This window comes from Brachycentrus maculatus, unplaced genomic scaffold (genome assembly GCF_059751285.1).
Source record: "Brachycentrus maculatus isolate JH-2025_06_01 unplaced genomic scaffold, ASM5975128v1 h1tg000289l, whole genome shotgun sequence".
Taxonomy (NCBI): Eukaryota; Metazoa; Arthropoda; class Insecta; order Trichoptera; family Brachycentridae; genus Brachycentrus; species Brachycentrus maculatus.
The window spans coordinates 343,350-365,393 of NW_028281040.1; the positions used below are offsets into that span (position 1 = coordinate 343,350).

The following is a 22,044-nucleotide window of genomic DNA, read 5'->3' on the forward strand; positions in this document are numbered from 1 at the left end:
AAAATAACGTATACGCAATTTGGATGATATTTTCGTAAGATCTAAACTTTGTGAAATAAAAATAAACTAATACGCAGATTTTTTAAAAGACAATTTCGAAATGGTTTTGATAATATTTGTCATCATGAAATATTCAGGTGATTTAAATGTGCTCTTATTTGTTTATTTTATAACTTTACTTAGGGCTTTTTGCGGTGAAACAGCTTTCTGGCACCTTTTTTCATGGATATATTTTTATTAGTAAAAAGCTTGACAAGTAGCGAGTTCCGGAACTTAAAAAAAAAATAGGCCTGACTATACTTATTTGAATGTCAATTGTTAGTAAAACTAGAAGTATATATTGTATTTATGTATTGCTCATACGGGTAAAAATAATGTTCCTGAATTTTTGTATTTTACTCTATAATATGTAACTTATTTATCGAAAATTATTCATTCTTATCCATTTTTCCAGTCTTAAATATTGATATTCAGTTAATTTGGGTGAATATTTTGTTGAAAAAAACAAACAAATATAATTATCCCCCTCTTATAATGTATTCATTTCAGTTGACTTTTTTATTTCATGTTTTTTTAAATGACTTAAGCAAATCGATTAGTTTTTATTTAATATTATTGTTTTAATTAATTACACGAACATCATGTTAAAATTAAAATGAAACAAATGTAAGAAGTCTCGAATGAAAATTTATTAATGATAAAATATTTTTTATTAGTTTATAAATTATTTAATGTTTTGCTTATTTATTATTTATTGCCAGTTGTTTTATATGAAAACCCGTGTGATTTTTTAATTTTATGTAGGTACTTGTAATTATTTTATTTTTTCCCATAGAAATAATTCCTTTTTTGTATTATTTATGGGCTGATAAATTTATTGTTACATTTTACACGTAATATTTTATTTAATAAATCATGACAAAACTGACCATTATTGCCCGGTAATAATTTCGATAATGGTTTTTATTTGTATAGTTCACCAACAAAACCGTTCGAATTTAAGTCCATTGACCAAAAGTAACGTTATTTTATTACTTTCCGTGCGATAAATCTCGGAAAATGCCATTAGAAAGAAACACGTATCGTTGCAGAAAAGTTAAAGCTAAACTGGCTGCTTTGTGAGCGATACTAACGACATCTATCGTTACAGGAACTTCTCAAAAGTCCCGACCATGTTTTGAGTAAATTTAACGCTCATGCTGCAGGCAAACTGTTCTTGCCTTGTTCTGGAAACACAAGAAAATTATATAATGGAGTATGTCCTACACCGAAGCATAGGTTAATGAGAAGTGGTATGTATCGTGAACTTTGTTTTATATGAAAATATCCTCCTTAAAGGTTCATGTGAGGTATTTTAAGATCTACATATAGCTGAAGATAAATTTAAAAAGTTTTAGAAGTCTGTTCTCCAACGTTCAAACACAGTTTCCTACTTTTAAAGTAATAGTTATACTTTTAGATGTTATTTCAAAAAAACTTTTTACTTACTTTATTTGAAAGCTTTCAATATCAGATTGAAAAAAGAAAAACTGTTGCCTGTCTTTATATTTTCTTTTGCAAATTATTTAACTATGTTTTATATCTATAAAATATCAATGAACGAGTTAGAAAAAAAAAAATTATGACAATTTTAGATAATTTGATAACAGGAAATCTGTAGCACTTTATATTGTATTTTTTATGAGATTATCTTATTTTTGTCTTATGTTCTGTTGCTTTGCTCAGAAAAGTAATGATAAATATTTTAATTATTAAATTAAATTTTAATTATTTTGATTTATTTAGGGTCTACATATAATTAAAAGTTGCTGTTATAATCTACTACATGATTGAATTTGGTTAAGTTTAACTATACCTGCTGATAAGTATATATTATAATGTTCTCACTAATAGAATTTTTTTAATTAGAATATCTCTATAAATTTATATAAAATGATTAGTTTTAATATTATAAAGTATCGAAATAATACGACATGTATTTACTGAACGCACTTCAAAAAGTGATCATATTAACTAATGAAACTTTGACATATGCTAATTTTAAACTCTGCATGTTTCGTGAATTTTACTAACAAATTCTATATTGCATTATATATGCTATTTTATAAACATGATATTTTAAAGAATATTTATTTTCTGACCTTAAATACTCAAAAATGATAACATTATATCAATGATTTGAATATTTCTGACTCCTGTTTTGGTATGTTTGATATTGAAAAAAAAACCTTTTCATTTTTTTTCTCAAAATATTTACAAATTATATAATTACTATATATACTTAAATAAATTATAAAAAATATAATTTTCATACATATAGAACTATTTTTATATATACAATAGAACTATATTTCATATATACATATATAGAACTTCCAAGAATTTGAGTAGTGTGGTTGTCAAAAATGGGTAGAATTGGTGAATGTTACACGTGTGTAAAGTGATCACTTAAACCAGCCTATGACGGTCGTCAGCCAAGTAAATGCCCAGACTTCCATATTCTTCTTCATCTTTGATGAGATGTCAAAAAATAATATAAAAAATAATTGCGTATCGAGAGAGAAGGTTTGATATTAAAAAAAAATATAACTCCAATCATATTAAACCATATTTGGTTAATCGCCTTTTGACAGCTTTATCATGTCCATACTCGGTAAAGCCGACTTTGGAAGAAATCACATCGCGACGCGCCTTTAAATCTTTATAAACGGCGTCTAATGACTCGGGGCGTCACGGCGCTCACCGGATCTGCCGGTCGTCGCATTTCCGACGCTATTTCTGTTTCCGTCGGGATGCCTCCGATGCCGTCTTATCGAGAGATTCTTCAACTTTGTCGGCGAACTCGACTCCGAAATACGAATTCGATGCCTTAGGAATTCGAGGCGATGTATTATCGGGGAATTCTTTGCCCTCTTCTATTGTTAGTTCAAAACGAGATTGTAGAAAGGACTATTCACTATTAACAATAACATAATTTAAAGAAAAAACTATTTTTTAACTAACTAACTAACTAATCATCACGCCGCCTCCCCGAAGGGGTTAGCAGAGAGAATAGAACGCCACACCACTCTGTCCTTGCAAACACTCTTCGCCTCCTCCACGTTCATGCATCTCCTCATACATACCCGCCGATTGTTTCGACTCCTAACCTGACCACAGTATTAAGTTGTAAGGCATACTTGATCGTGGTAAGTTTTTCTCGGTCTTCCTCTGCTAATTTTTAATTTTAATTTTAACTAACTTTTCTTCTAACAACTATCCACACTCAATGGTGCATAGGGCACTGCATCGTTTTGATGCACTGTTACCTGCATGAAGGCAAGATGCACTTCAGAGATTAACATGTGGTAATATTAAAAAGTAGAATGTAAAATCACTAAAACATATTTATTTTTACCCCCCCTTCTTGGGAATCGAACTTGGAGCCCCCAGTATGGCAGCTAAACACGCTAAACATTACACCACGGTAGCCAACCGAAAGAAAAACCTTATCCTAAATAGTTTTTATGCCAAATTAAATTATAACTAACTGACAATCGTAACCATTTCCCCGCAGAGGTAAGCAGAGAGAATATAACACAACACCAATATGTCCTTGGACACAATTTTTGCCATTAAATACCACTTTTAAAAAATTCTATCGTGACACGTGTTTTGATGCATTCCGCATCATTTTATTTACGATGCTTGAAAATCATATTTACCAAGTAAAAATTAAATTAAAAATGACATGATAAATTGGTACTAAGGATTGATGAGATCTTTAGTTAAATTGCTGAATATCCTTAAACTATTATTTTTTGACATCTCATCAAAGATGAAGAAGAATATGGAAGTCTGGGCATTTACGGGGCTGACGACCGTCAAAGGCTGGTTTAAGTGATCACTTTACACACGTGTAACATTCACCAATTCTACCCATTATTGATAACCACACTACTCAAATTCTTGGAAGTTCTGTATATATGAACCAATTTAAAAACCTTGTTCTTGAATCACTAGAACTTCACTAGAGACATCTATTGGTGAGATGAAAAGAAGCTTTTTATTAAGCAGAAACTCTTATAATAGTATGTGAGGTCCGAATCCTGGATTATAATCACACACATGAGAAACGCCAGAAAATACCATTTTCATTTTTATTATTTAAGCTTATAATGTGACCAGATAATTTATTTACAACATTTTGAGTGTTTCATCTTTGATGAGATGTCAAAAAATAATATGAAAGTAGCTCCTGTAATTGGAGATAATCCAGATTTTGTGAACAAGTATTTGGACACACTCAAAATGTTGTATCCTTAAACTAAATGCACAAAAGGTCACTTTGTCATTATTATAATGTATATTTTTCTCATACAACCTTTACGCTGTTTGCATATTTAACGACGCTCAAAAAATAAAGTGAAACTGCATATTTCCAAATCCAATCAGACAAAAGTGCCGAAAAGCAACCTTACCAAAAAGAAACGTTTGTAAATCATCACGCCAGCGTTCGCTTTGATCGGGTGGAACTCCTAAAAACAGAATGTGTTTAAATACGTTCGAATTAGATACGTTCGCGTCTGTTCGAATGCAGAGGCGCAATTCGGGAAGGTAGATGAGGCAGAAGCTCGCGTGGGGGCGCTCGCTTACCAAAATGCCAGTCTGTACCGAATTCAAACAGTGCAGAATCGGATTTATAAATATTACGAAAAATACTTTTAATTAAAAAAACAATAATGTGTGTATATTTAGAATTTTTTAGCGTTTTGTCATATTACATTATAATTTATTTTGTCACTTATTTTCTTTTTCGCGACGATAAAAAATGACTAAAAGATGATTAAATTTAACGAAATAAAAGTTATTGAAAGAAAAGCAAGTAGTTTTTGTCCGCCTCCGTAGTGTTAAAGTCAGCACGCTCGGCTACCGTTCTGCAGTCCCGGGTTCGATTCCCAAGGGGGGTAAAATAAATAAAAGTGATTTTGTCCACTGTAAAATTTATTCAATATTACCCTAGACTGGTCCCTGAAGCGGAGGGCTTATCACCTTTCCTTCAAGTGTAAAACGATCAAGATAACACTGCGTTTATATGACGCAGTGCCCTTTGCACCATTGGGGTGCGGATAAGGGTTTTATTATTATTATTTTTATTTAAAGTTATTCAATAAATCTAATTTACTTACAACACAATACTTCTTTTCGTAAAAAAAGTTTTTGATTGAAATGTATGAGGTTACTTTTTTGTTGATATTTGGTAATAATTAAAAGTTACCGACGATAAAAACGATATTTTAAAAACCTAAAGTACAATGGTGATATTGCAATATTTTACAATTTAGTATTACGTAAATCTTTGGGAAAATTTTGATTTTACGATAAAAAAAATAATTTAATAAAAACGTTGTCTTACAACCTCAATTTTTTGGATCTATAACTAGGATTTTTAAAAAACAAAATTGTATTATTCGTAATGACACGATAAAGCGTATCAGCTGTTTCTCAAAATTATACGATGCCTTGTTTGCCTCTGTCTCGGAAACCCAACATTAAACAGCTTTAGAGAGATGCCCCGATATGTACCACTTGTACCTATTTTAACCCGCGCCGTGGTAATGGATTCTGCGTTGACTGAGTCATCATTACTGCCACGACAGCCTCTTCCTATGTTCCATAGTGGCATTGGTATTTCATGTAAAAAAACTAACTAACTATCATGCCGCCTCCCACAGGGGTAGGCAAAGAGAATTGAACGCCACACCACTCTGTCTTTGCAAATATTCTTTGCCTCTTCTACATTCATGCATCTCCTCATACATACCCGACAATTATTACGTATTTCATGTAACGATTATTAAATTTACTATCATAAGATTCCCAAGGCAGGGAATGGTCAGGAGTCGAAATAAACGCCGAGTATGTATGAGGAGATGCATGAATGTGGAAGAGACAATGTTTGCAAAGATAAGGTAGTATGGTGTTCTATTCTCTCTGACTACCCCTACGGAGAAGCGGCGTAATGGTTAGTTAGTTAATCTATCACAGGATTTAACCAAAACTTAAAAAAAACGTAAAATGAATGTACTAACAATTTTATTTTTTGACATTTTAACATGGATGAAGAAGAATATGGAAGTCTGGGGATTTACGTGGCTTACGGATAGGCTGGTTTAAGTGATAACTTTACATACTTGTAACATTCACCAATTCTACCCATGATTGACAACCACACTACTCAAATTCTAATAATAATAAAATAAATAATGTGATAAATAATTTTATAATTTGAGATAATTCAGATTTGTGAATTTGTGAGTAATTAGACACACTCAAAATGTTGATAAAATAAAAACTCAATGAGTGCTTATAGACTAACATTTCTGACATTTTGTAAAAAAAGTAAAAATAGCTAACCACAAAGTGAATACTTTAATATTAAAGAATAATTATAACACTATTCAATCTGGATCTCTCTAGACCTAATCCACAACCAATGGTGCATACGGTACTGCATCGTATAAAAAAGTATTTTCTTGACTGTTAAATATATGTAGAAAAAAATATCAGACCCGCACTTCAGTTACCATTCCATGGTAACTGAAAATTTAAACAAATGTCATAAGAAAAAAAAACATTTGAATTTATTTTAAACTCCCGGGAATTGAATCCATGAACTCCTGCGCGATAGGCAACATGCTAATCACTACGGTGTTGAACTACTTAATATGAATATGAACTACTTAATAGTACTAAGGTCTTTATAGTATCTATAGGTGAATTCCGGTATGTGTGTTTTTACAAAAATCGTTTTATTTGTGAAAATTGGTACATGCATCCAAAACGGTATGTCGGGAATTCCTTTCTACAGTGGGTCATAACGGAATTCCTCATAAAAGCAAAGAGAAAACTGCTGATGTTGAAAAAGTTTTATATTGCATAGCTTTGTCTTTTTGCTAAATCTGGTTTAAAAATTTCACGTAGAAAATGAGAGAGTCACGTACAATAACAAACACACAAACACAAGTACACTACTACATACGTATAGTAGCACACGAGTCAAAAACTATTCAAGCGCCCTTCTTACGGATATGCATGTACAAAAAAGTACACAATACAGAACATGTACGTGGTTGGAAAATGAAACTAAGAAAACAGGATACAACCGCGGACAGAAATCCTTTTATTTTCAGTGCTAAATCCTCCAAGCTTACGTTTTTGTGTTGCGCAAGCAAGGATGAATTATGATACCGGAACGAAAGTATTTCATTTTACTGGTAGAGAACTTTTGTCGTTGAGTGTATCGAACCTCATATTATGACGGTTACGTTTTCAAAAATAGCTTCCATGAGATCAGACAAAACAAAAGAGAGTTGTATTATTTTGATTTGAGTAAGAATAACACTGGAAACCAAAATATCTCATATCATATGTAGATTTACATATATACGATACATATTTTATGTACGTGTTATGGTATATTCATTATTGAGTAGCTTTAGTTTCAGGAAATACATGTTCCCGATTGTTCTTCTAGGAAAGTAACGAGAGACTTGCTTCCTATCAAAAGTCATTACAAAAAAATTATTTTATTTATTGTTTCGGCATTAACTTTGTGGTAAGACATGTTACAATGATTAAAAAAAACACTTCGTTTTTTACCACTTGAGTTTTATTATAGACTACATATATGTTTCAGAAGTTAAACTTCCATCATTCAGGTCTGTATAATAACTTATTATACAGACCTGAATGATGGAAGTTTAACTTCTGAAACATGTAGTCTATAATAAAACTCAAGTGGTAAAAAACGAAGTGTTTTCTTTAATCATTGTAAAAAAAAGTAGTTGTGATATCCAACAAGATATTGAGCTCGATTTTCCATAGGTTTACACATAAATTGTATCTTAATCACTAACATTTTGCATTGCCCGTCTGCATCTTGAGTAATCGCCTTGATATAATAAAGCAAATTTTTCTGACACTTGTTTTATTACGATTTATTTATGTATTAATTTTAAATCAAACACAGATTTTTCGAGTCTACCAAATTGTATTTTATTAACAAAAACACATTAAAAAATTATATTGTGACAATTGTTTCGCCTTGTTAGGGCATTATCAAACGTATGTTGATTTAAAATTAATACATATCGCTCACTCCTTTCAAGAACGTCATAAATAAAAAAAAACTTGATTTTTCAGGAGAACGTTTTTAAAGTTTAAAAATTTAATACAATGTATTAAAAATAAATATCAAGCCACTTATTGAACTTTTTACTGTGCAACAGGTCTTTTTAGGTAAAACCTGAATGTTTTTCTCCATTTGCAAAATATTTAGTATATTTAAAAAAAATAATTATACAATACCTTTTATTTACCAAAATGCAAAAACAGCACTTTCTACCCTGTAGCGGGTAAATATTATGTTAAAAATATGCCTCTTTTGCTGGGATACAGAACATTTTCTGGGCATTCCGAAAACATGCACAACTGAAAATTGACGATTTTTTATTTATGACGTTCTTGAAAGGAGTGAGCGATATGTGAAAATGGAGTTCTACAAATTAAACGCCAAATCAATAAATAAATAGGCATAATTTAAATATAAATATTATTTAATATACTTTTTACGTGTATTTTTTTTAATATATAAAACATGCATGCGACCCATCATGACATATGGGATCGAATGTAGAGCGGACACCTCAGTAACAAAAAACGCGCTAAGAGTATCAGAAATAAAGGCTCTAAGGAGCATATCTGGAAAAAGTCTACGAGATAGAATAAGGAACAATATGCGAGGTAAGAGAAATATGTGAAATCGAAGATGTCGTTAGGTGGGGAGGCAACGAAGAAGACAATGGTGTGCGCATGTGAGGAGAATGAAACCATCTAGACTCCCCCACGTTACACTGAACGGCCAACCCGAAGGTAGTCGACTCCCGGCAGATGGTTTAACAGCTGGGAATCGACATCGCAAGAGGCTAACCCCTCTTAAAAACAAGACATAAGGCCTACACGAAGAAGATTATTAAAACCCTTATCCGCACCCCAATGGTGCATAGGGCACTGTGTCTTATAAACGCAGAATTATCATGATTGTTTTTTACACGTGAAAGAAAGTTAATCAGCCTTCCGCTTCAGGTACCAGTCCATGGTAATATTGATTAAATATTACAGTGAAAAAATTACTTATATTTATTTTACTTCTTTTAACGGGACTTCCAGAACGGTACCTGAACGTACTGACCTACGGAGGCGGACAAAGAAGGACCAAGAAGAAGATGAAGAATTTATTCTAACACTTACGGTGTTTAAAAATGACGTGGAATACATTGAAACACGTGTCATAATAAATTTTAAGAAAAAGTGATATTTACCAAACAAAATTTAAATTATAATTGTTAGATATTACCACAAAGTGAATGTCCAATCAATTAATGAAATAATTTTCATTTATGAATTATTTTAATAGTAAACATCTAACAAAATGAAACATTTCTTCGTACATTTTCGAACTGTCAATGGTGAAGAAAACCAAATAATTCTACGAAACAAGTTTTATCGAAGGGTTTCCATTTAAACTTGTAAGTTGACGTTGAACTTTTATTACTTATGATTGATTGCGACCTAGAAAACGAAATTTTGAAATGAACCACATGGAAATAAACATGGAAGTGTCCAATTCGGGCTGAGAATGAGATGGAAATTGAGTTGTGCAAAGTTGGCATTTTTTTTCAGATAAGGAATTTATATTTTATTTATTGTTTCAGCATTAACTTTGTAGTAAGACATGTTACAATGATTAAAGAAAACACATGTTTTTTACCACTCGAGTTTTATTATAGACTACATGTTTCAGAAGTTAAACTTCTTCAGTAGTATATTCTATAGTAGTTATTATACAGACCTGAATGATGGAAGTTTAACTTCTGAAACATGTAGTCTATAATAAAACTCAAGTGGTTAAAAACAAGTGTTTTCTTTAATCATTGTAAGGAATTTATAATGTAACTACTTATCGGTGAATAAATGAATTATTTAATGAACACATTTGAGTACGAAAATCCAATCTCGGCTGCCGTACTTGTGGTCCTGGGTTCGATTCCCAGGGGGGGTCAAATAAATAAAAGTGATTTTTTCACTCTTATATTTATTCAATATTACCTTGGACTGGTACCGGAAGCGGAGGGCTGATCACCTTTCCTTCATGTGTTTACGATCAAGATAACACTGCGTTTATATGATGCAGTGCCCTATGCGCCATTGGGGTGCGGATAAGGGTTTGAATGAATGAAATAATTCTACTTCAAGCAACTATTTTGTGGTGTTTATCACGGATGGGGTATTTTTACAAATTATATTTTATAATCTAGGAAATAGTATTGATATAAACAGGATCCCGAACGTTTCCATTTGCTATTATTCATACCCGGCCACGCTTTGCTGTGATTCAGGCAAGTCAAATGTATAAAATAAATTGAAACTATACTTTTCTAATAAATGTTTCATTTCACGATGAATATATTGATAATCTTGGTCGTTAACATATGAAGGAAAGGCGATAATGTAATCCAAGTAATAATTCTGGTCCAGGGTAATATTGAATCAATATAAGAGTGAAAAAATCACTTTTATTTATTCGACCCCAAGCGTGTTGCCAAGCGTGTTGACCACTACACAACGGAGTTATTTCCATTGTTAATTTTTTTTTAACAATCTAAAAATGCTCAGTTGAAGAAAATGAACACTCCCGCCTTTGTTTCTATACCTCTCGAGTACAAAGTTGGCAAAAGTTTTCTTAGGCCACACTTGGACTATAATGGTAATAGCTGAAAGGTCCTGCAAAGTGAAATATGAGAGACGAAAAAAAGAAAAGTTATGGTTGTAATATATCAACAGAGCGTTACTCCGACATTAAGAGCCGTGTATATTAGGGCATATTCCATCTTAATCATTTACACTATAAAAAGCGTACATTTGAACATATGATATACATGTTTATATATATATATATATATATATATATATATATATATATATATATATATATATATATATATATATATATATATATATATATATATATATATATATATATATATATATATATATATATATATATATGTATTCCTTATCTGCTTTCGTGGTTTTCGAGATACGTGGAAATTATATTACAGTGTAAAACATATTTTGTCCTTATGATGGCAATTTTTATTATAGTTTAAAAAAACATCATATTTTCTTATATTATGTTTCAGCATTTACATTGTGGTAAGACATGATAAAATTGTAAATGAATATACCCGTTTTTACCACTTGAGTTATATTTATTTTAATGACTACTTTCGGAAGCTAAAGATGCTTCCATCGTCGGGTCTGAATAAAACATTATATTCAGTTAACCATTTTATTAAGTTTACGTTTTCATTTACGATTTAATCATGTTTAAAAAAATATTATTGTATGTAAAGCATTAGACCTTGCATACAAATAAAAGAGTCTCTGTTTAATAAAAGATTTCCTCATTCCAACATAGATGGCAGTTGTGAACTCATGTGTACTGTGCCACGAGATTGATCAATATATCTAGGAGTTCCAAAAATTTGAGTAGTGTGGTTGTCAATCACGGGTAGAATTAGTGGATGTTGCCCGTGTGTAAAGTGATCACTCAACCAGCCTTATGACAGGTCGTAAGCCCTGTAGATTCGCAGACTTCCATATTCTTCTTCACCTATGTTGAGTCGGTCACCAGTCAAATAAAATATAAGTGGGAAAAACTATGATGTTGTTATTTTTTTAATAACCAATTATTAGATTACTCTTTGTTACAACCTTCTCGTTAAATTGTACAAAATTTGTCATTTATTTACTGTATTCGCATAAAATCCATTTTGTATTTGAATGGGTAGTCAAACCCTATTATCACATCCGCTTACAAATCAAACAACATTTTATTTTCAGTAGCGCAGTAGTATTTGTTTAAAAATAATTTTGAATGAAAAAATTAAAGCTTTAAATCTTTCATCGTTCGCGTACAAATTTGCAAATTGATACACGTTCCTTTTGCCTCCCAACGTCAATATCAATTATTTGTATCTTTCAAGTAAATTTTACTCGGTATAGGCTAATACAACGTTTTCCTTTTGACATTATTTAGCAGATGTGAAAAAAAATCTGTGAAATTCGGATCGTGGCAACTTCTTTGGAATAAATACATTCAAAATTAAAGTAATTTAGTTTATTGTGACATTAGTGACGCAATAAAACCATAACAAATTTGAAACACTCGAGTTTTATGTCAATTCTCAATTCAATCTTGCTCATTAAATAAACTTATAAAAAAATTAAATGAGTAGATTTTAAAAGCTTGAAAATTTCCGGGATAATTTATTAAACGTTGAGTTTCTTCACAACTACGTATGTAACATGTGACTAGAAATAAAATCATACATTTTTTAAATGCACTAGCTGTACACGACCACATTTTGCTGTGGTTAGTTCGGTGAAATGAGAATGAAAGAAAATAGAAAGCACACAATTCTAATACACTGAATTTCACATTGCTTGTAAAAAGATAAAAATATAGATAATCTATGGAATAACAATAGAATCGAAAACAAAGGATTCAAATGAAAGCACGCTTTCTGCCATGAGTAGTATTAAGTAAGGCATGTGTTATTATCACATTGAACAGTGTCACTGCCATTAACAAAGTGTTATTATTATTTTTGTCACAGGTAAAATATTGTCTAAAAATTTCAAAATTATCTTTGGATTACATTACGAGATTTAATATTTTTAACCATCAAATAGATTTTTATTTACAAAGATAAAATGATGATTACATTAAATCGAGCATAATGTAAATGTCTTAAGAAGAATGTTGAAAATATAAACGAAAAAGAAAAAAGTATAAACTTGTTGATTTTATGTAATAATAGCGTATTTTCTGTATAATATGCATGGTATATTTAAAGAACAAGATATAATATGCAAGTGAAATGTTTATATTTGATTTAAACATTCTGCGTGTTAGATTTACTCGTATTTGTAAATATAAGTAAGTAGATTTAAGTAAAAATATACTACAGCAAAAACATTTTTTTAAATAAACAATTGCCTATGTCTGGATGAAGATTTAGCATCAATTAAAGTGAACAAATACGTTCATTAAAATAAGTACAAATCGGTTGAAATTTTTGCTTATTCTCGGTGTTTTAAAAAAAAGTTTTATAAAATAAACTAAGCGATGTTAGAGTTGATGTTAAAAATTGAAACACAAAAGCGCTGTTTGTTATTTTATCTCGTTTTAAACAGAAGTTATGCTTCGTAATGAGTATTATTTCTCGGTGTGGGAGTTGGAGCAAGTGGGAGGAAGATAAATGTTCTTCATCATCTATTTCTCCCTCTAACTTTGCCATAACTATATAAATAAACCCAGTGAAGTAAAAATGTACATAGGTGTATAGTTAGCTTTTAATGTGCTATGCGCTTTAAAGCCAAGGCTCATTCTGTATTTGTTTTCACTCCATCATTGTAGAGTGAAGCAAAGTAAGGCTTTCTAACAATGATTAATACTTTCACCGTAAAAAGAAGAAAGCCATATACAAATATTTAAACTTATTTAGCAGAGCTTATTAGAAACTAATGGTATTATTTTTTGACATCTCATCAAAGATGAAGAAGAATATGGAAGTCTGGGCATTTACGGGGCTTACGACCGTCATAGGCTGGTTTAAGTGATCACTTTACACACGTGTAACATTCACCAATTCTACCCATTATTGACAACCACACTACTCAAATTCTTGGAAGTTCTATATATATGAACCAATTTAGAAACCTTGTTCATGAATCACTAAAACTTCACTAGAGACATCTATTGGTGAGTTAAAGAAGCTTTTTATTAAGCAGAAACTCTTATATTAAACTCTTAATAAAAAGCTTCTTTACATCTCACCAATAGATGTCTCTAGTGAAGTTTTAGTGATTCATGAACAAGGTTTCTAAATTGGTTCATATATATAGAACTTCCAAGAATTTGAGTAGTGTGGTTGTCAATAATGGGTAGAATTGGTGAATGTTACACGTGTGTAAAGTGATCACTTAAACCAGCCTATGACGGTCGTAAGCCCCGTAAATGCCCAGACTTCCATATTCTTCTTCATCTTTGATGAGATGTCAAAAAATAATATGAAAATAACTCCTGTAATTGGAGATAATCCAGATTTTGTGAACAAGTATTTGGACACACTCAAAATGTTGTAACTAATGGTATGTTTAATGTATCGCGCTTAAAACTTCATGCTTCATTTTGTCCGTGAACTACTGACTTTTCTCAGGAATTATATGAAGTAGTGTTGATATAAGGTAATAACGTATAACTTCGGTAGTTAAAACTAATAAGAACTACATTAAAACCACGTTATTCAGTACTCGGGAATTTACTTTATTAAATATTACGCTCAAACCATGAAAAATTAAATAACTTTGTATTCAACCTTCCTCATTACGCATCCTTGGAAGGGGTATGTAAAGAACTTAGACGTATTTGCGATATCAGTAGCATTTCTACAGATCTCGAACAGAAATTGTGGCGTGAATGATTGGGAAAAATGTAATACATAATTGTCTAATCTATCTCACTCCCACAAAGTTGTGGCGCGCAGTCGTTGAGTAAATTGAATAAAATATCTCGGGTAAACATAAACAAACACACGATGACTTGGACCGTTTAACCATTAGATGACATTCGATGTATTTGACAGTAGGTCGGGGGAATATTTATCAAAACGATAAATTGAAGATCACATGTTTTTAACATTTTAAACAAACGTGCTGAAATATTTCTGAGTATTAGTAAAGATTTAGAAAAAAACGTGAATCGAATTTCTTAAATGATTATAAAGTCTTCTTCTTCTTCTTCTGATAGGCCTTGCGGTCTGTTTTTAAGAGGGATTAGCCTCCTGCGACGTCGATTCCCGCTATCGGCCCATCTCTTTGGTGGTCTGCCCGGGAGTCGTCTACAACGAGGTTGGCCGTACAGTGCGATGTGGGGGAGTCTGGATGGTGCCATTCTCCTCACATGCGCATACCATTGTCTCCTTCGTTGCCTTCCACACCTAACGACATCTTCGATCTCGCATATTTCCCTGATCTTGGCATTTCTGATTCTATCTCGAAGACTCTTGCCTGTTATATTATAAAGTTATCGAGTGAAATGTTGTTTTAGGGGTAAAACGTTGTTTTAATGGTACCAACCCCCCTCTTACATTCGAGTAGGTTGATTATTTGTTTTATACTGTACGGTAAAAATGTATAAACGTTAGTTTTTTTTATTTTATTTGTTATATTGTATTGTACAATAATATTTAAAATAAAATAAATCGAACTTTGTTTAGGCTTTTTCAGTAGTCTTTAGGTAGTCATGCTTTTTCACACAAACGGAATTTAATTGATATATGACTTAAATATATTTAAATTAAGCTTTAAGTTTTCATTCATAAAAAATATCGATTAATATCCATTCATTAAGTTAACATTCATTATAATTATCAAGTAATATCCATTCATTAAGTTTTCGTTCATAATAATTATCAAATATATCCCTTACAAAACTGAAATTCTGTTTTTGAAGTATAATCACTATAAAACCTTTTATTCTTCCATGCGAGTATTATTGTACAAAGTAGAATTTTTCACGCCATAAGATTTCAGTATTCAGGCGTATTACAATATTTTCATGAGGCCAAGGTTGATGGCCGGATCCGCCTGAAATAAATGTTTATGCTAACAGTCAGAAGATACAGACCCCATCTCGGCAGAATATCGTATTTGCCAATTATTAAAACACTGAAAATGTGAAATTGAATATTTCTTGATGACTGATTTGTCATCAAAATTGATTTGACTCTCAAGATCTAGATATAAATCATCTTTATTAAAATATTATTAAATTAATAAAAAAAATTGTACACAATAAGTTCATTGGCGTGCTTGTTTAGAAGAAATATGTATCTTCCAACTAACTATATAAACTAACTATATAAAGTTCAAGTCAATGTTTGAACTTTATATGGCTGTTTGAAATTAGAGGGAAATTTTGCATGTTCACAAGTATAAATGAAAAAGATAATTACAATTCATCGCTGTAATGTGAACAAAAAGTTGTAATATTATACCAGTATTTTAATGCAAATAGAAAATTGATAAAAACAACAGTTGCTCATAGCAGAGAGCGGGATTTCAACACTTGTTGATACTTTTTAATTAGCATTATCAATGTTGTTGATTGCATTCTTGTTTCATAGATTTTTAATATTTTCATTGCTTCATAAGCATTACGAAATATTTTTTTTTAAACTTTTTATTCTTTTTATTTTTAATTCAAACATATTGAGTCACAGCAACGCGTATCCGGGTACAAGTAGTATTTTTATGCTTTTCAAATGGTATGTTTTAATTTATAATAAAGAGTCTAGAAAATATAGTTTTTCAAAATGCAATTTACGACGTTTTGCCGATATGCCGGGTACTATGCTTCGAGTTGTGAGCAGCAACGTACGACGGAAAGCACGACGGTAATGCACAAACGTAGCGCGTGACGGTAACACGCGACGGTAATGAATGGTAACACGAGATGACAAAGCGTGGCGATAACGCATTTTAGCAATGGGGAACATGCATCCATTTTCACGTCATTTAGATGTATGTGGCTTAATTTCTGACTATATATATATATATATATATATATATATATATATATATATATATATATATATATATATATATATATGTATATATATTTATATATATATATATATATATATATATATATATATATATATATATATATATATATATATAATATATATATATATATATATATATATATATATATATATATATATATATATATATATATATATATATATATATATATATATATTATATATATATATATATATATATAGTAGAGACTGTTTTACAAATTTTATAGACATAAAATTATTCCTTTGGTTTATTAAGGTAAAAATTAAAATACGTAAGAGAACGTAAAAGAAAAAAAACAGTCTTAAAATTTAAACACAAAGGTATGGTTATTTACATAGATTTTTAGAAGAATTTCTTCGAAGAACTTTTTATTTGTCAATATGATTTACAATATAATTGAATCCGTAAAATCCTTAATGTTAATCACTAAAATTGCCTGTCGATAAAGATCAGAAAACTGGGAGCTACCTAGCTATAAAGGATCGAAAAAATAAGATTGAAAATAATTAATATGAATTTTGTCGTTTGATGTTTCCATCCAGGAGTATAATTATTATTAATAAATACTCCAGTTACGAGGCAGCTAATTAATTTACAAAATCATTAAAGCTCTGGAACAACCCATCAAAGCTCATTTTCTAAATCAAATTAAACACGTTTTAGAAATCATTATCCTGAAATTAAATATTAACAATGTTTTGGTATAATTTCTGATTTTTTTTCTAATGACAATCTTAGTTAATATATATTCGCACAATTCGCTGTTTCTTATATTTTGGTGCTTCGTTTTTTGTTCGATGAACGATCGCTCACGTGTCGCAAAATAGTAATTGCTACGTTTAAATGTTTTTATACAAGGGCGGTAATGAAACAGGCCGTCTAGGCAGTTGACAGGGAAGGTTGGACTTACACTAAAAGATTAGTTGAGAAATTACAACGACGACACGCAATTAACAATATTATTGTACAAGAGACTCATGATAAATTTATAAATTATTTATATTGAAACTATATAACTAGAAAAAAATATTCTCTTACGGAAAAAACATAAAATGATCTGTGATCATCTAAACCCTGAAGAATCTCGGGAAATTATCATAAATGAAATAGTTTCAATGATAAATGGAGAAAAGCTGGACGTCAACGACCAAGCCAAGATGTTGATAAATTAATCGCATAAGGCGAAAATAAAATAGAAAATGAAGGTGAAAAAAAGTTTGTAATCGAAAAGACTTTGACAATAAACTATATGAATGAAGCCTTCCTGAATCATGAAAAAAAATTGGCTATCGTGGTTGAATGTGATCCCAATATATAGCGTATATCTCAAGCACGTAGGGCAATCCAAAAAGATACGGTTTGCCATAGAACTCACTATCAGGAAAAGAAAAAAAGGAGGTTTTCAATAATCTCTTGACGAATTCGTAAAGAAGATTTCCAAGTAAAAAATCATCATTTTGGTGGTTTATTTTTTAACATGAGCCCTTTTTTACTGACAATTTTTCGTGAACTAATTAAGTGATTAATTGGGAGTAGAATCTATTTGATTGGAAAATTTTTATGCTAGTTAAGGAACTCAAAGAAAAGAAAAATTTTGCTGTTTCGAAAGGAAATGAGAAAAGTTAGCAAGTTCTATGTTACGTGTTATGTAATGTGTGCTTATACAGGTATATGTTTTACACTGCTGATGTGTTTAAGCTCCTAGATGCAAAGTAAAGTGACACTGATTTCAGTGTCACTTTTCATGGTTTCTCAATATGTTTAACGGAGAATGTGTAAATATTTGAAACATGTACTTTATAAGATTTCAAATTAAAAAAAAAAATTGAGGTAATGATTAAATAAAATAACATGTCTTAAAATATGTAAGTAAAGTACGTACCAGCTTTAAAATAATGATGTATTCATACAAACTTTGCTTTCTATTTAAAAAATGCGATTAACTGAAATCTATTCCGCAATATAATTCCTTTTGAACACAATAGAAATAAACGTACCTATCTGAAAATATATCTGAAAGGAAACTACAAAAATGGAGGCGGAAATTAAAGTTTTTCAGAAATTTCGGGCTCCACATAAACTGTAAGAGCTTTTTAGTTTCTAACTGGATATATTATTTGATCGAATAAACCCCCGACGAGAAATACGTTCATCCCACCCGACGTATGCCTTTGTGGGGTAGTAACGACCCCTCATTTAACATTGTACCAAACATCAAAGACTTCGGATGTCTTGTGGCCTCTCTTTGAAGGATAGATAGATACTGAAAATGCCTCGAGGAAAGGTTCTTTTTGACCACCCGAGGAAATGACAGTTTCAGTGATACTATTCATCTTCACATAATTAAAAAAAAAAATTGTCATTTATTTATGTTTATCATCTAATGCGGTCTAAAGTGCGAGTTGGAATACGAACTATGCAGTCAAGGTAATGGTTTATTTCTTGAATGTTATTCTCAGATACTTTGAGGCACATTTTATAAACTTTATAAAATTAAACAACTTTGTTTTAAGCACTTTATTTTTATTTTTTATTATTAAGCGCGCGGCTTCACACTTTTTTTGGGTGATTCCATTCGTTGTTGTTATTTGGAGTTGCTACGCAATGCAAAATAAAAATAACATTTAGGAGTTTTAAAAGCATATTTTTAAATCCAATATTTTAAATCATATTTGTCCGCCTCCGTAGTGTAATGGTGAGCACGCTCGGCAACCGTTCTGGAGGTCCCGGGTTCGATTCCCAGGGGTGGTCAAATAAATATAAGTGATTTTTTCACTGTAATATTTATTCAATATTACCCTGGACTGGTACCTGAAGCGGAGGGCTGATCACCTTTCCTTCATGTGTAAAAAACGATCAAAATAACACTGCGTGTATATGAAGCAGTGCCCTATGCACCATTGGGGTGCGGATAAGGGTTTTATTATTATTATTAATTATTTTCATGTGGAAGTTTTTGGTAAGGGAATGTAATTAACTATCAGTAATTCAATGTTTTTTTTAGTATTTTAATGATTTAGAATTAAATAAACACTGATGATGACAAGGTTCTTGTAGAAAACGGTTGGTCAATAATAATAATATAATACTACTAATAAAAAATAAAAAAGTGGTTAAAACAAAGTTGGTTAATTTTATAAAGCTAATGATTTATTGTTACATATATAGATTGATTTTTTTTACATTTTTGACAACATAGATGAAGAAGAATATGGAAGTCTAGGCATTTACAGGGCTTACAATCGTCATAAGCTTGGTTGAATGATCGCTTTACACACGTGTGACTTTCACCAATTTTATCCATGATTGACAACCAAACTACTCAAATTCTTAAAACTTCTAGATATATTGATCAAACTCGTCACCCAGTATGCGCGAATTTACAAAAGCCATCTATGGTGGGATGTAGAAAGTTTTTATTAATCGGAGACTCTTTCCATTTGTATGCGAGGTCCAAATCATGGATTTTATTCACTTAATTGAGAAAGCTTGATAAATATTGTAATTGATTTCTTTGTCATATAACTCAGTATCAAAAAACAAAACTTGAAATCATGATAATAGGTTTTTAACTACAGTTTCAAAAAATATATACCCTGTGAACGGCAATTAACAAAAGTTTTCGTTCATTTTTTTATCTTTTGTGGTATGTGTTCCTGGCAAAACATTGAAATTTCACCATTTAGATTGCCAAGAAACCATGGAAGATATTAAGATATTATGGAAAATAAACTATGGAAGATAGTTAATACTTTGCTTTAAAGAAAGTGATAGAATGTGATGGAACGTCCCAGAAATATTTTTACCAATATTCTAATAAAGTAATTAAAACATTTTTATTTACTATCGCTTCAGAACAAATTTTACGTGTCCGCACTAAAAATCACTCCTAATATCCTAAACAAGGATTTTTTTTTAATATGAGTAATATGTTATAAAACATTTACGTATTTAAATTGTATTCTTTAAAAAAAACTTAGAAATAAATAAAAAATCAAATAGATATTTCATAAATTCCAGTAATTAATAATTACTAAAAATTTATAATTAAAAACATTTTATTTTTGTGTGGATCGCATAAAAAGGAAAATTGTATCCCTCTTTAAAAATAATTATCATTTGTTCAGAATCGGAGGACGGTATTCTTTTGAAGTGTCTACTAAACCGCTTCCTTCCTTTTAATAGCAAAATGGTATTATTCAGCAAAGTGCTATCTTGTGCTTTGTGAATGTATACCAAAGTGAAGTTGTTTATACTTGGCAAATCTTGGCTGATGAGTAAATGCCTTTAAAATCTCGGGCAGTCAAGAAATAACTTCTATTCTTGTTTATAATAATAAAAATAATTCAAAGACAGGTTGCATTGTTAGCTTTGACCTTTCTAGAATAAATATTTCTGAATTGGTCCCGATGGAACTACTTAGGAAGTTAAATTGTAAAACTTTCTCGAAGAGCTTTGATTCAAAAGCTAAAAGCTTTTTCGCGTGAGTGTATTCATACTGCAGAGGAATAAATAAATTTTGCGCAGGTTTACCGATCAAGTATTGTCAATCTAAAATTTGACTTTATAACAAATCATTTTGTTTTGAATTTTTTTACCTGTTATAGAAGACAGCTTGATTCTTGCAAAATCACTTGTAATTTTGTAAAATAAAAACGTTTTAAAGCAAAAAAAATACAAACACAATCCTTGATCTAATTCACACTTTCTTTTTTGTATAAATTTAAATTTAGTTAGTTGATTATAATTTTTTAGGTGAGTAATTTTTCGCGTGTGTTTTTTTTTTTCGATTCGTTGATTAGTTGATTAGTAATTTTAAATTGTTTTTAACCGGCGAATTGAAATTTCGGGCGGGTCTAAAATTTTCGAGCGGAGACGCGGTAATCATGCGCCGCGGCGCGTCAAACCGCGACTGACGCATAAAATAGCGACCGGCGTCAGTTTAGTAATATTCTAAAAATAAACGAACTTATCTCAATCCTCCCTAACGACGTCAGACATAAATACAACGCAGTGACTAGTGTGCATTGCATCCCGGTGGTGAAATTTAACAGCGCCCTAGGGAGATGGTCTAGTTCAAAACAACGTGTTCATCTTGATCAACAGTTATTATGCTTTATGCTATACGAACGGACGACGTTCAAATTTACGACGGTTTGAAGTAGAGATACAATCTCAAGATGTAATACAAGGAGTTTCCGAAGCGTACGTAATTAATAGCGCGTCGCTTTTTATTACGTATAACATAATCGATAGGTGTAGGTGTGTTGAGATTGTCTGGACACG

The 22,044-nt window shown here is 30.9% G+C and overlaps 1 protein-coding gene across 2 annotated transcripts in view; it reads right to left on the minus strand.

Moving 5' to 3' along the window:
- LOC148305052 (protein TANC2-like) overlaps positions 1–21,672 on the minus strand; it is a 209,110-nt gene extending 187,438 nt beyond the window's left edge. For both annotated transcript variants that reach the window (XM_088267301.1, XM_088267302.1), the window contains exon 1: positions 21,357–21,672. The gene's annotated coding sequence lies outside the window, so the exon portion shown is untranslated. The remainder of the gene's footprint in view (positions 1–21,356) is intronic.
- Positions 21,673–22,044: the final 372 nt, after the last annotated feature.